General features: G+C 38.1%; 2 pseudogenes; both read right to left on the bottom strand.

Annotated features, from left to right (window-relative positions):
- Nucleotides 1-3,904: 3,904 nt before the first annotated feature.
- Nucleotides 3,905-4,634, bottom strand: LOC149210516 (chromatin remodeling protein DDM1 pseudogene; annotated as a pseudogene).
- A 31-nt stretch (nucleotides 4,635-4,665) lies between these two features.
- On the bottom strand, nucleotides 4,666-5,393 carry LOC149210515 (chromatin remodeling protein DDM1 pseudogene; annotated as a pseudogene).
- Nucleotides 5,394-15,366: the final 9,973 nt, after the last annotated feature.

Raw genomic sequence — 15,366 nt, 5'->3', positions numbered from 1 at the left:
CTACAAAGATAACATAATACTTGTTCTTGGCAGTGGAGGCTATCGATAAAGGTTCACAGACATCATAGTGGAACCTTTCAAGGACTCCACGTGCTTCGTTGTCCCGATCATGGAATAAGGCTTTTGTGTACTTCCCTAAGGTACACCCTTTGCATGTATACTGATGCTCTAATTCTCCTATGGGGAGGCATGTGGTAATATGATGCATAATATTTAGGATGCCATGATGATAATGGTTGTCTTTTATGTCATAGTTCACCCACATCTCGATTCTGCACCTTCTCCACCTTTATGCTTAATGCAACACAATCTTCCACATATACATTGTACAAGTTCTTCACATGAAACCTGATCTGCTTCACTTGTCCTAGGGCTATGTGTCTCATGAATTCTTTCCCTTTGCTGAAGATCACATCGTAACCACGGTCTTCCAACCGTGTAATAGAGACGAGATTCTTCTTTAGACCTGGAACAAACATCATATCCTTAAGTGTAAGAGGGGAGTCTGACTCCCTATGAAAGGTGATTGTACCAATCCCAATCACATTGTACCTTCCATCATCTCCCATATCGATTTGCATCTAGAGATATTTCTCCTCCAAGTCATTGAAAAATTCTTTATTCCCTGTGATGTGGAATGAGGCACTCAAATTGAGGTACCACACACTCCCCATAATTGTGCTTGCCATGCATGAAATGAGAGTGAAGTCAATATCGAACTATGAAGCTAAAGCTTCACCTTCTGCCCCTCTTGAGGTCTTCTTGCTTGCCTTCTTATGTGGACACTTTTTGGTATATTTCCCAAGTTCATGATAGTGAAAGCACTTGATTTTGAACAAGTATTTCTTCTTGCCCCCTTGATTAGATTTTGCTTTGGATTGAAATTTATTCCCTTTTCCCTTCTTTTCCTTTCCATCCAAGGCACAATTTTCTTCATCCTCGCCTAGGGTTCCCATCTCTTGTATTCCACCTTATTTCCTCCTTTACCAAATCATACCATAAGTGTTCCCAATTTGGTAGCTTCTCCCTCCCATTCATAGAATTTTGGTTTATGTGCTAGCTCTTGGGAAGGCTTAGAAGGGCTAGGCTTACCAGATCATCTTCTACAATAGTAACACAAATGCTACCAAGTTCATCAAGACATTGTGTGAACCTGCTCAAGTACTACAAAACTGTGTCGTTCTTCTGCATCTTGATATTTTGAAGTTTTATTTGAGTGCCAGTTTCCTATGGTCGTTGCTACTCTAGAACAGGTTTGTCAGTTCTTGCCACATTGCATAAGGAGTCTCTTTCCCATGGAGATTTGAGACAATGTGGTCTCATACTCCCTCCAATATAATTCTCCTTTCCTTCTCTACACACTTCTTCCATTCTGCTAGATTCTGAGCATTAGTTGATCATGGTTTTACGATGTCATTATCAACAAATTCCTTCAATCCATTGTATTCTAGCACTTCTTCCATGTGGTCCTTCCAAGAAACATAATTTGAGCTTCCCTTAAGGGCATACTCGAGTCTTAGTCCATAGAAAGTCATCCTTCTAGCTCTAAAGAATTGATCTTGGAAATTTGATCCTCCTACAATAACAAATTTGAAATATCTTCTCTATTGTGATTCCTTCTTTGATACCAAGGAGAAGTTATTGTGTAGATATGAAACTTTTCATGTAATTTACTAAAACACAAGACTCAAGTCTACTCTATTGTTCTGTAAAATTTATTTCACGATTGAGAACATAAATTATAAACATGAAAGAATATTTATCACACATACATAGATATTTATTCAGGGGAAAGAAACTCCTCAAAACCGCTTCCTATCTATGTTGCATTAATCAAAGAATAAATATGAATACATATGCTTACTCAAGCCTGCAGCTGTATAGTCTATCCCTTTGTTTGATTGACTAACTCTAGCCAAAACTTAGCGAATTTTAATGCCCTCCAAGCTTCTATTTCCTTGTGTTGTTCATTGAGGAATTATGCCACTATTAATTAGGAAATTCCTGAATTGGAATTGTACAATTACTTTAGGCTCATCCTCTAACTGCATGCACCACTTGTACACTTCAAAATAGTTTACAACTAATAGTACATTGCCTTGGAATCTCCATCTCAACTGGGTAACTCGAATTATCTTCATGCATCAATTATTTTGGGTTGATTGATTAGTTAAGTGGTTGATCATTGTAGTGGTTGAAGTTACACTTCCACAACTTGACCTTCCACTAGTTCCTCCAACAATTAGAACTAATTTAACTGACCATAACTCAATTTAACTGAAATAGATTGCTACAAATTAGTAATCAATCATACTTAACTGAAGTGAAGTTTCCCTAACTCTAATTAACTAAGTTAACTGACTGACAAGTGCCATGTCACCTCAGTTAACTACCTCTAAGATTTCTGTTGAAATGGAAATTCAAATTTTCTCTAGTTTGTTCAAGACAATGTCGAACCGATACTTTCTTGCCGCATTTTCAACATAACATGTTAAAGAAAAATAGTATATTAACTTTACATTATGGACACACCAATTTTGGTAGCTCTATCCCTTACATTTTAAATTTTGTATTTAACATGTTACATTACATTACATTTTACATTTATATATTCGATTTTATTTGAATATTAATTAAAATATATGAAGATCACATTTATTTTATTATTTTTTTTTCTTCCTAATATTAAAAAAAATTGACATATATACTTCTTTATATTACGCATACACATCTCTCCATACTAAGTTGTAAAGTACTTCTCACCACAATAATTCAATAGAAGAAAATTGCTACCATCTATTCATAATTAAATTAAATTTTAGAATCACAATTCCAAAATAAACACAAACACACTTATATACATAATTATATAACAATTTATTTATTTTCTTTAACGACACTTATGTACATAGTTATAAAACTAGCCCAAGCAAATTAATAACACAAACTAACTTCTCTATATGGTACTCTCTTTTCTATTAAGTCTCTCTTTCTCCAATAGTTTCTTTCAAATCCATTTCTATTTGTATTTCATACAACCCTTGGACCATACCATTCATTTTATGTTTATGATGATATAAAAACACAATCCATAATCAAGATGGCTCTATCATTCATTTTCGATTAAGTTAGTTATCCGAAGGCTTCCTATTTCAACCTCAAGTGAATGAAGCTTGGTTGACGTTTTACATCAATGGCGAAGATTTAATGTCCTGCGAATATGCGTCATCTTAGAACTTATCTACTGCTTCAACGGTGACAATTCTGTCTTCATGGCCGACTAATCCATAACGAGATCGACACGTGGCTCGACATGGAATGACACATGCACCAACTATGACATGGAATGACACATGCACCAACTATAACTTTGAGACAATTGGTTGTCATAAGACTTGAACTTGAATTTACGCACGTACTTCACAAGTAGGTCGATGGACTGATGTGCCACGTCATCTCCGATATGATTTAATGAACCTGGAGGTAAGCTCTCGATGCCTCCACAATTCGATATGTCGCCTTCCAATGTACCTATATTTATGCCGAAGGCCTTTTCTTTATGGACTTTCATGTCCAAACACGGTTCGCTATAGCGAATCAGTGAGGTTTAATTTCGTCATTCAATCCAATGATATTGACCAAGTGGTTCATCCCTATTTGATCACGTGGTTCATCCCCTGAAGCACAACCACACCGTCGCCACTCTTCCATTTCGAAATGTTCGTCGGGATATCGCCGTTGAAGTTGTTGTTCAGTATATTGAGGAGCCCAAGTACTGCGATACGGAAACACTGCATCTGGAGATGAGCCATGCGAGCTTGATCAACGAAACCCATTTCAACGTCTGTCCATCGGGTGTTTCACGGGCACGGAACGTCCGGTTCATCAACATTAAGAACAATAATCAGTAATCGTTTAGCATATCAGAACAGTCCATCAGCCTGACAAGATTTGATTCACTAATTTCACACTCAATGAGTTCCTCCTCTTCATCTTCTTCTTGTTGGATCAAAGCAAGTAGATCTAATTCCTCTAGCATGTTGGTATTGCATTCCTTGCAAAATTGTACTTTCTCAATCACCAAGTTCTCCAACTTTAACTTACCAAAGGCTACTTTAAGCATGCGACCCTCCACAGAGTGCGCTGTGATAAGCCTGTAAACATGTACAAGTCGTGGTTTTGCAATCTTGTGGCATTGATTCATAGCTTGCATATCCATTTCAGGATTCCAATCACTATCATAGATAATACAAGTGTCTGCAGCAGTAAGATTGATTCCAAGATCACCAACACGTGTGCTTAGCAAAAAGATACAAAATTTGCAATCTAGGTCATTGAAATCCCTTATTTTATTTTTCCTATCTTCCAACTTAACACTTCCGTCAATGCGACAAACCTCATATCCTCTCTCTCACTTAGATAGCTAGTGCTCCAGCAAGTTAAGAACCATGGTCCATCAAGAAAATATCAACATCTTGTGTTTCTGAGATTTTCAAATTCGTTAATAGCCTGTTTAGCAAACCAAATTTACCACACTACTTAACCAACTACTCCACCGGTGGATATTCGAATGATTGATCAAACCGTGACTCCAAAAGATCAGGGTGGTTGCAATTCTTTCGCAGTTGAATCATGCCTCATCCCATTGCTTTGTTTCCTATCTAGATCAAACCAAGATACAAACTCTTCACGTGATGTGAATATTTGAGGCAAAATGAAATTCAACAAGGACCAACGTTTAGCCAAACTATTTTGTAGGGGCGCTCCAGTCAAAAGCAACTTATTTTCAGCAGGTAAGGTTTTCAATTTCCTCAGCAATTTTCAATTGGAGCTTTCTAATCGGTGTACCTCATCAACAACTATATATTTCCAAAGATTTTTTATCATTCAAAACCTCATATGAAGTGACAATAACAGGGAATGTTGGATCCACTGTGTAAGGCATGTGGATTTTCCTGAGCTCTTGTCACTCAATTTTGGAGTCGTGATAGATTATAGCATTCACGCTGGGAACAAACCTATTTATTTCCTTCACCGAATTCGAGAGAGTTGAAAGAGGAGAAACTATTAAAAATGGCCGATGCATGCCCATCCCCTTGAGATGAGCAAGGAGACCAATAGTTTGCACTGTCTTTCCTAAACCCATTTGATCTACCAGAATTCCATTTTTTCCACAGAGAAATCAACCACTTTACACCCTTAATTTGATACAACTTTAACCTTTCCTTGATCAATAGAGGAACAAGTTCCCTCTGTTCTTTCTAGTTCCTCTCCTCCTCTGTTAAATTATCAGAAGCTTGAACTGGGTTGCCTCCTATGCAATTTTTAGTCATAGCATTGATAGCATTTTTTAACTTTTTTGTCTGATAAAAGTCTGCATTATTAGTGACCATCTTACACTTTCGACCCCTACAATATCCCCAAAACTGTTGGAACTACTACACACCTACATGCAGACTCTTAGTTAGAGCATGTGACTGCATGCAAGATTCCTTTTGCATGTTGGAACTACTACACATCTACATGCGGACTTTTAGTTAGAGCATGGGATTGCATGCAAAATTCCTTTTGCATGATTTACTCCTTGATTTGCTCCTTCTTTAACTCCGCAACTTACTAGTTATCTCCGGAACTTGTTGTAGGTGTTGAGTCTTCTCATTGATCACCACTATAGTCATTACCTTGGGATCTTCACCCAGTAATGCTATATCATGAGCATTGTAACATAATTTTCTATTGAATCATTCTTCTCTTCTTTCGATTTTCTTTTAGTGTTTTTGCTTTGCAAAGTTGTGTGTGCAGGTTTTCTAACACATTTACATGGTATCAGAGCCCACAGGTTGCTAGATAAAAGGCGCATCACTACTTTATTTTGCAAGTATTACAGCTTGGAGATCGAAGATTGACAGAAAAATGGAGTTTCCCAAAGCATCGATCCTAACACCGTACAACTATCATGAATGGAAGGATCAAATGGCTCGATACCTTCGTCATAAAGGGTTGTACAGGATTACCATGGCTACAGAAGTGGAACCCACTTCAGCCATAGAGAAATCCAAGTACCTCAACCGTATGGATGAGGCCCACGGATCCATATGCATGTGCATCTCTCCAGAGTTGCAGTTTCATCTATCTGCCTGCAATACTCCCAATGAGATTTGGAAAAAGGTTGAAGAGCTCTACGGGAAACAGGATGAGATGAAAGGACATCTGCTCGAAGTGGAGCTGCTATCATTGGATCCACGGAACTATGAAAGAATTCAAGATTTCTTCACCAAATATAATGATCTATTGCTGCAACTCAAGGGTTGTGGAATTGACAAATCCAAGGAGGAGAGTCGCCAAGTTCTCTCTATTATGTCAAAGCTCGGACCAGAATATTCCATCTTTGTGTCTACATTTCATTCAGTAAGGCTCGCAACAGGTAAATCCTACACTATGCCTTCTCTCAAAGAATTTATGGAGTCCCTTATTTTTGAGCAAGATAAACTCATTGGCATGGGGAAAATCAAACCTCCAAAAGCACATGCACTTGTTGTGCATGATGGTAGCCAAAATAAAAATCACAGATCTGATTCAAATCAGAAAAATCAGCAGCGAAAAGACAAAGGAAAAGCACATTCCCATCCAAAGAAGGAAGGGTACACCAAGCCCTTCAATGACTCCTTCGGCTCGAGAAATGAGCAAGGGAAGAAAGGAAACAGATGCACCTACTGTCAAAGAGGATTCCATCCAGAATCCTCTTGCATGAAGAAACAAATTGACCAAATGGCAGAAATCCTTCAGAAGCACAACCTTGGAGACCACATCCCTCACGGCGCCAAGAAGAAAACTGAGGATCCGCCACACGGGAAAGGTAACAATTTTCATGCTTTAGTTGCAATTAATTCTTCTCCTGATGCATGGATTATAGATTCTGGTGCATCACATCATATGGCTGCTGCAAAGGAAGTCTATTCCTCTTTGGATGCATGCAAAGGACCTCCCATCCTCATGGGAGATGACTCACCTATTGAGGTCACCGGAAAAGGTAGAGTGGAACTTTTACACGGAAGCTTTGAAGATGTGCTTCATGTTCCAAAGCTTTCGGTAAACCTGCTTTCAGTTTATCAGATCACTCATTCCGGCACCGGAAAGAGAGTGGAATTCACTCCAGATGCAGTGAACATATATGATCTACATAGCAATGCCAAAATTGCAACTGGTGAGGTAAACAATGGAGCCAGACTGTATACATTTTCTGAATTTATTGAATCTGAATCCTCCTTATTGCTTACACATGCTGATGATAGTAGTAGGTTTTGGCACGAGAGGTTTGGTCACTTAAATTACAGGTATATGCAGCAGCTAAGCAAGAATGAGATGGTGGAAGGCTTGCCAAATATCAGTTTCTCCAAAGGAGTTTGTGAAGGGTGTGTTCTTGGCAAACATCCTAGAGAAAAGTTTGACACCGGCAAGACTCACAGAGCATCCTCTCCTCTAGATCTGATCCATAGTGATCTCATGGGGCCTTTTCCTCATCCTTCCATCAACAAAGCAAGGTATGTGCTTACATTTATTGATGATTTCTCACGGTATACTTGGGTGTATCTTCTCAGGAACAAATCTGAAGTTTTTGAGCACTTTGAAGATTTCAAAGCACTAGTTGAGACACAGTCAGAGAGAAAGATCAAAGCCCTCCGTACAGACAATGGGGGGGAATATGTTAACACAGCACTTCGGAACCTTTGCCTTCAGTCCGACATACAGTTGCAGTACACAGTTCCATACACTCCATAACAAAACGGAGTTGCTGAGAGAAAGAACCGATCTCTCAAAGAGATGGCTTCCTGCATGTTGCATGCCAAGTCACTGCCTCATAAGCTTTGGGCCGAAGCACTTAATTGTGCTAACTACATCCAGAACAGATCTCCTCATAGGTATGTCAAGGACCAGACCCCCTTTGAGGCTTGGAGCGGAACTAAACCAGAGGTCACTCACCTCCGTGTTTTCGGCTCTCGAGCATGGGCCCGGATACCCTCTGAAAAGAGGAAAGCTCTTGATCCACAGAGCATTGAGTGCATATTTGTTGGATACCCTGATGGTGTGAAGGGATATCGACTCCTGATTCCCTCTACAGACAAGCTCATCATTGAGCGAAGTGTCAAATTTGTGGAAAGTCTCTCGCATGCACCTCAAGCGCCGCATGTAGACACTTTTTATCTACCTTATGTCCGAGATGATGACTCAGTGCATTCAGATGCAGATACAGATCATGCAGATGCCGAGGAAGAGCATGCAGATGCAAAGACAGAGTCTTCAGATACAAATCTAGTGCATGCAAATGATGATCCACATCCAAGCCCAGATCGGGCTTCCAGCAGTGAATCATATTCCCCTGTCATAAATCAGAGAACAAGGAGCTTACGTGAGATATATGCACAAGACCAACCAGCTGCTAGAAATGGTCTTGTGGGGGATAATTCTGATCTACAGAGGACTAGCTCAGAGTTTATTGAGCCTCCTCTTCTCCTCACTGCCACTGAACCATCGCCCTCCTGGCATTGTCATTTGGTTCAGTCTTCTGATCCACAGTCTTATGCTGAGGCTGCTGGGCATCCATCTTGGGAGTCTGCCATGGAGGAGGAGTATAACTCCCTCCTCGAGAACCAGACTTGGGATCTGGTCCCCCTTCCTTCAGGAAGGAAAATTGTCCGATGCAAATGGGTCTACAAGACCAAGAGTGCTGCAGATGGGCAAATCACCAGATGGAAAGCAAGGCTAGTAGCCAAAGGCTTCCAACAAGTGCATGGCATTGATTATGACGAGACCTTTGCTCCAGTAGCAAAGATGGATTCCATACACCTTACACTTGCCATTGCGGCTGCCCAGCGGTGGGAAGTACATCAGATGGATGTGAAGAATGCCTTTCTTCATGGAGACCTATCTGAGGAGATCTACATGGAGCAGCTACATGGTTTCATTCAGGATTCATCTTTGGTCTGCAGACTGAAGAAATCTCTCTACGGCCTTAAGCAAGCCCCGAGAGCTTGGTACGCGAAGATGGATTCTTTTCTCTTATCACAAAACTTTGAAAGATGTAAGTCTGATCCGAATGTTTACATGCTTAGGACACATGATTCTCTTCTTATCTTAGTTTTGTATGTAGATGATCTCCTAATCACTGGCAGCTCGGCTTCAGCCATTGCTACAGTCAAGAGGGCCTTGCATGATAGGTTCTTGATGACGGACATGGGTCCATTACACTTCTTTCTTGGTCTTGAGATCAGCCAGAATGCCATAGGCATCAAACTCTCTCAGGCTAAGTATGCACGGGATCTCCTCGAGAGTCGCATGAGTGACTGCAAGCCAGCACCGACTCCTTTTCTGTCTGGGGTCTGCCTTGAGGATGGAGGTGACACTCCATTAGTTGACAGCACTCTCTACCGACAGCTAGTGGGGAGCTTATTGTACCTCACCCACTCCGAACCAGATCTCTCATACGCAGTAGGGGCAGTTTCCAGACACATGCAGGAGCCGCATGAGCTACACTGGAATGCTGCCAAGCGCATCCTCCGATATGTGCAGGGCACCATCACCTTCGGGATTCACTATGCAGCAGGCACTGCATTGAATCTCCTTGGCTTCACAGATTCTGATTGGGTGGGAGACAACATTGATCGCAAGTCCACCTCCGGATATTCACTCAGTCTAGGATCTGGCCCTATCTATTGGTCGAGCAAGAAGCAAGCTGCTATTTCTCTCTCTTCAGCTGAGGCTGAGTACCGAGGAGTAGTCAACATCACCATTCAGGCTCTGTGGCTACAACACTTCCTCACTGAGTTGGGCGTCCAGTTCCACCAGCCCATTGTCATCTGGTGTGACAACCAGAGCACTCTCAAATTTTGCAGGGATCTAGTACAGCGGCAGCGGACGAAGCACATAGAGATCCATATGCACTACATCAGAGACTTAGTACATGATCTGGTCATTGACTTGCAGTTCTGTCCTTCAGCAGAACAGACTGCAGACATCTTCACCAAGACATTCACTGAGCAGAAGTTTCGCTCTTTGCGTGATCGTCTTGGAGTGAAGGACACGATTGCTTAGCAACTGTATTTTTCTTCCTCTTCTCTTTTGATTACATTGTATTTTGAGGGGGGGTTTTTCCCACGAGGTTTTCCCTCTTTCCTCAATTTTAGTACAAGTTGCACTGTATTTTGGGTGACCTTTGGCCTTAGTTGCCAGGGCCCATTTTCTATTTTTCCCATAGTGGTGTTCAGGGGGGGTGTTGGAACTACTACACGCCTACATGCAGACTCTTAGTAGGAGCATGTGACTGCATGCAAGATTCCTTTTGCATGTTGGAACTACTACACATCTACATGCGGACTTTTAGTTAGAGCATGGGATTGCATGCAAAATTCCTTTTGCATGATTTACTCCTTGATTTACTCCTTGATTTGCTCCTTCTTTAACTCCGCAACTGACTAGTTATCTCCGAAACTTGTTGTAGGTGTTGAGTCTTCTCATTGATCACCACTATAGTCATTACCTTGGGATCTTCACCCAGTAATGCTATATCATGAGCATTGTAACATAATTTTCTATTGAATCATTCTTCTCTTCTTTCGATTTTCTTTTAGTGTTTTTGCTTTGCAAAGCTGTGTTTTCAACCTTTACTAGCTAGATTCAGCTGTGGAGGTTTTCTAACACATTTACAAAAACAACCAATCGAGTGCGCCAAACTTAAGATGCACCAAACTTAAGATGATGCTCCGACGCTTGCACGTGAGGGATAAATCCTTACACCCCTGCTTGTTTTCTGCATAATTTCTTTGTTTTTTTGCATAATATCTTTGAGTTTATGCTTTATTTTTTCCTCACCCTCCGCGCATAGAAAGAGGACAACGAAGTTGAGACAAAATGAGCTAGAGGGACAATGGAGGAGACGAAAAAACAATTTTGAGATGAAATAGAAGACAACCACAATCACGAATAATAGAAAACAAAATGCTTAGTTTAATAGAAAACAGAATGCTTAGTTTTTTGAACTTTTTGTGTTCCTTTACATTTCTAGGTGTAATTGCTAGTTAAATACATTTTTTATTTATGTAGTCCTTAAAGAAGTTGTGAAATAAAAATCAAGTGCGTGATTCGATCTTTTAACCATTTCTTTAGTGTTAGAGGTATCTTAAGAATGTCGTAGGCCAGACCCATTTTTGAGTTGTAATTTTTATTATATTATGAAGTGAGAATAATTATTATTTTTTATCACGCAATAAAAATTAATTTTTTGAGTTGTATATATAATGAATCTATAAAAATATTATATTAAATAATAATGTTTTTTTTTTTTTTTTTTTTAAATAAAGAATTAAATTATAATAAATTTATAAAAATAATATATTAAAATTATTTTCTAAGAAATAATTAATTTATAAAAATATAAAATATAATTTTAAGATTTAATAAAAAAAAAAAATTATTTCTCAATTATCCATATTTATATTCATTTTATAATTTAAATATTTATAATATAGAATTAAAAAAATATATCTATTTAATTATTCCACAATTAACTTAAAATAATTATTTAATATTAAATTTTTGAATTTATTTCACAATTCTAATTTATTAGTTACTGGAAGTTTTTCAAGTGTATTATTTGTAAATGAATGAGTATTTTTAATGTTGATGTTATGACTAGGATTAGATCTTTTATTAGTGAAATCTTTTCATGTGAATAAACAAGTTAATATTTTGATTAATTATTTTAAAATTTGATTTCAGGTTTTTAATTTTCTTAAGGATATATATATATATATATATATATATATATATATATATATATATATATATATATATATATATAAAATTTGAATATATAATTTTATTACAAATATTAATATAATTATTATAATATAAAATTAAAAAATGTTCAGCCATGGTCCAAGGTCATATTGTGACAAAGATTTTCTCAATATGAAAATCAATCATGGTCCAACGTCGCAATATGATAAAGATTTTCTCGATATAAAAATCAATCATGCTAAACCATGATCAACCACAATCCAATGTCGATTTGTGACAAAGATTGTTGCAAGTCCAATGTCGTAATGTGGAAAAGATTGTCTCGATATGAAAATCAATAATGCTTAGCCATGATCAACCATGGTCCAACATTGCTTTGTGACAAAAATTTTCTCATTATGAAAATGAACCATGTTCAACCATGTTTATTTTAGGGTTTATATACCTTGCGTTTATAATATTAATCCCTTGGGTTTATAATATCTTTGAGTTTTAGAATTAATCCCTTGGATTTACAATCATTGATTTTCATATGAGACGACCATTGTCCAACATCGCAATGTGACAAAGATTGTCTCGATATGAAAATCAATCATGCTCAACCATGACCAACCAAAGTCCAACGTCGCTTTGTAACAAAGATTGTCAATGTGACAAAAATTGTCTTGATATGAAAATCAATCATGCTTAACCATGATCAACCACAGTCCAACATCGTTTTGTGACAAAGATTGTCTCAATATGAAACTGAACCATGGTCAACCACGGTCAACCATGTTTAATTTAGGGTTTATAATATTTATCTTAGGGTTTATATATCTTGCGTTTATAATATTAATCCCTTGGGTTTATAATATTATTCCCTAAGGTTTATATTACCATTGGGTTTTAGAATTAATCCCTTAGGTTTATTATTCCCTTGGATTTATAAGATAAATCCCTTGAGTTTATTAATACAAAGGTTCATATTCTTAGGGTATAATATTATTCGTAGGGTTTATAATCTCTTGGGTTTTTAGTATTAACCCCTTGGATTTATAATATCAATCCCTTGGGTTTATTAATCTAGGGGTTCATATTCCTAGGGTATAATATTATTCATAGGGTTTATAATATTAATAATTGAGTTTAATATAAATCCATAGCGTTTATAATCATGGTCAACCATGTTCCAACGTCGCATTGTGACAAAAGTTGTCTCAACCATGGTCAACCATAGTCACATTGTGACAGAGATTGTCTCTTAGTCCAATGTCACATTGTCACAACCATGGTCCAACGTCGCATTGTGACAATATTGTCTCAATATGGAGATCAAGCATGGCGAATGATTGTCAACCATTAACCAACGTCGCATTATGACAAAGGTTGTCATGAGAGTCAATCATGGTCAACCATATTCCAGCGTCACATTTTGACAAAGATTGTGTTAATATGAAAATAAATCGTGGTCAACCATGTTTATTTTAGGATTTATAATATTTATCTTAGGGTTTATATACCTTGGGTTTATAAAATTTATCCCTTGGGTTTAATATTATTCCTTTGGGTTCATAATCCCTTGGTTTTATTATTCCCTTGGATTTATAATATTTATCTTAGGGTTTATATATCTTGTGTTTATAATATTAATCCCTTGGGTTTCATATTATTTCCTTGGGTTTATGATACCTTGGGGTTTTAGAATTAATCTTTTGGGTTTATAATATCATCCCTGTTATTGGGAAAACTAGTGTCCATCAGAGCTGCTAGTCCCACTAAGACGGGTAGCTATCTTAGAAACAAACAGATTAAAGTCACTTGTGTTTTCCTTTATGAGAGATAGATGAGAGAGAAGCAGAGAGTACCAACCTCAGTCTTTCGCTAGTCTCATTGCTTGTTTCCTCTCTCCTTTGATAGAGCTTTCGCCACTCCTTTCTCGTTTGTCCCACTTCAAAGAACACCTGTAGAGTCAAGGCAGCAAAATACCATCAAAGCATAGAGATCTATAACTATAAATAATGTAGAATCAGATGTAAATTAACCATATAAATGTATACACAAACAAGATTTAGAGATATACAAGCATATGGAGGAAAAATCAAATAGCTTTATTGATAGAAATAGTAGAAGAGAGGATTACGACTAGGCTGTCTGATCCAGCATCATCCTCCCAGCATGAAAGGCCTCTTCACCTCATACAAAGCAAGATCACCCAACAATGTCTTCAAAGAGAAACCAACAACACTTCCTTGCAAGTTACAAAATTCCAGCCTCTAGATATTTTGGATGAGGGATCCATATATATACATGTTTACAGGAGAGTGAGTCAGCTTCTGGGATTTTGATTAATGTCTTTTCATTGATAGTTCTTGGTTCCACTTGGAGATTTCAAATCTCTTACTCATCCTTGGGCGAATTCAGAGAGGCAAGTGTCATATGAGCAGTTTCTAGAAGATTCTCTGGGTTTCCACCTAGCAAATTGCTTCTGCCATTTGTCTGCTCTCTCTCATCACACCCTACAGAAAGGATTTCCAGTATGCATCACACCCCGCGTGTGTAATAGGTGAGATGCATCGCACTCTATGCATGGAGCAGTCTGTATGGTCTAGTTTTTACCAGTTCTGAGTAGTTTTTTATGGAGAACTTTTGGGAGATGATGTAATCAGCTGACCTTGTTCCTTTAGGGTATGAAACAATACTTTTAGGGGTTTAGAAGCCCTTGGTTTATGGACATATGTGATTGGGGTTGCAGTGCCCAAATATGTCTATAATAGTTGCCCCCTAAAGCATGAGGTCGTAAATCTTTTGATGTCGGGTGAAATGATTTATAATGAGGATCTAAGGTTTTACAAATTGGAAGGTGACCTGTAATAAGATACAATACAATACATTATCTTCACAATATTTTCATTATCTAGCTGAGGTGGGCATTCCCATGCTCAGCTTTATAAATTCATATTCATGTACATAAGATAGACAATTGTCTGTGTGGCAGACTAATGATTCTGGTAGAGCCATCATCCTTTAGTTTGGATGATTATCTGTGCAGCTGTGATGTACATTTGATGTCTTTATTTTCCTGAATATATCGCAGCCCGGATGGATGAAACTAGATTCAGGGTCTTCAAATTCGTTCAATCTTCACCCGTAGTACAAGTCGATCCATGTGAAAAGATGTTCTAATGTCGAACATGGAAGGACATCGCCTGATTACCAACCAATGATGTAAGTTGTTAATAGGCACGAGAGGAATCACCGATAATGATAATGACCCTCAAGGTACTGCAGTACAATTCACGTGGTGTGAGTACATGAGTTGATGTCGAACACCACATAAAATCTTTTGGTCGAAGGCCATTGATGTAAACCTGTCGCCGGAAGTGAGAAACTTGCAATTGAGGCATGCAAGCTTCAAAGTACTTAAAGGGTTGTTCCTAAGTCAACTTCTTGGATAATGAGCTGATGTCGACAAGAAGTGACCCGTCGCAGGAGGGCCTTAATGAATCCCACTTCTACGACACAAATTAGAGCAAATGATTTTTGTGGAGGTGAAAACGATCTGATGATATAAGGTTCAGGGTGGCGGTCATG

This window comes from Pinus tabuliformis, chromosome 1_2 (genome assembly GCF_031772625.1).
Source record: "Pinus tabuliformis cultivar Carrire ecotype Pingquan chromosome 1_2, CPIR1, whole genome shotgun sequence".
NCBI lineage: Eukaryota > Viridiplantae > Streptophyta > Pinopsida > Pinales > Pinaceae > Pinus > Pinus tabuliformis.
This window is presented reverse-complemented; position numbering and strand designations above follow the sequence as displayed.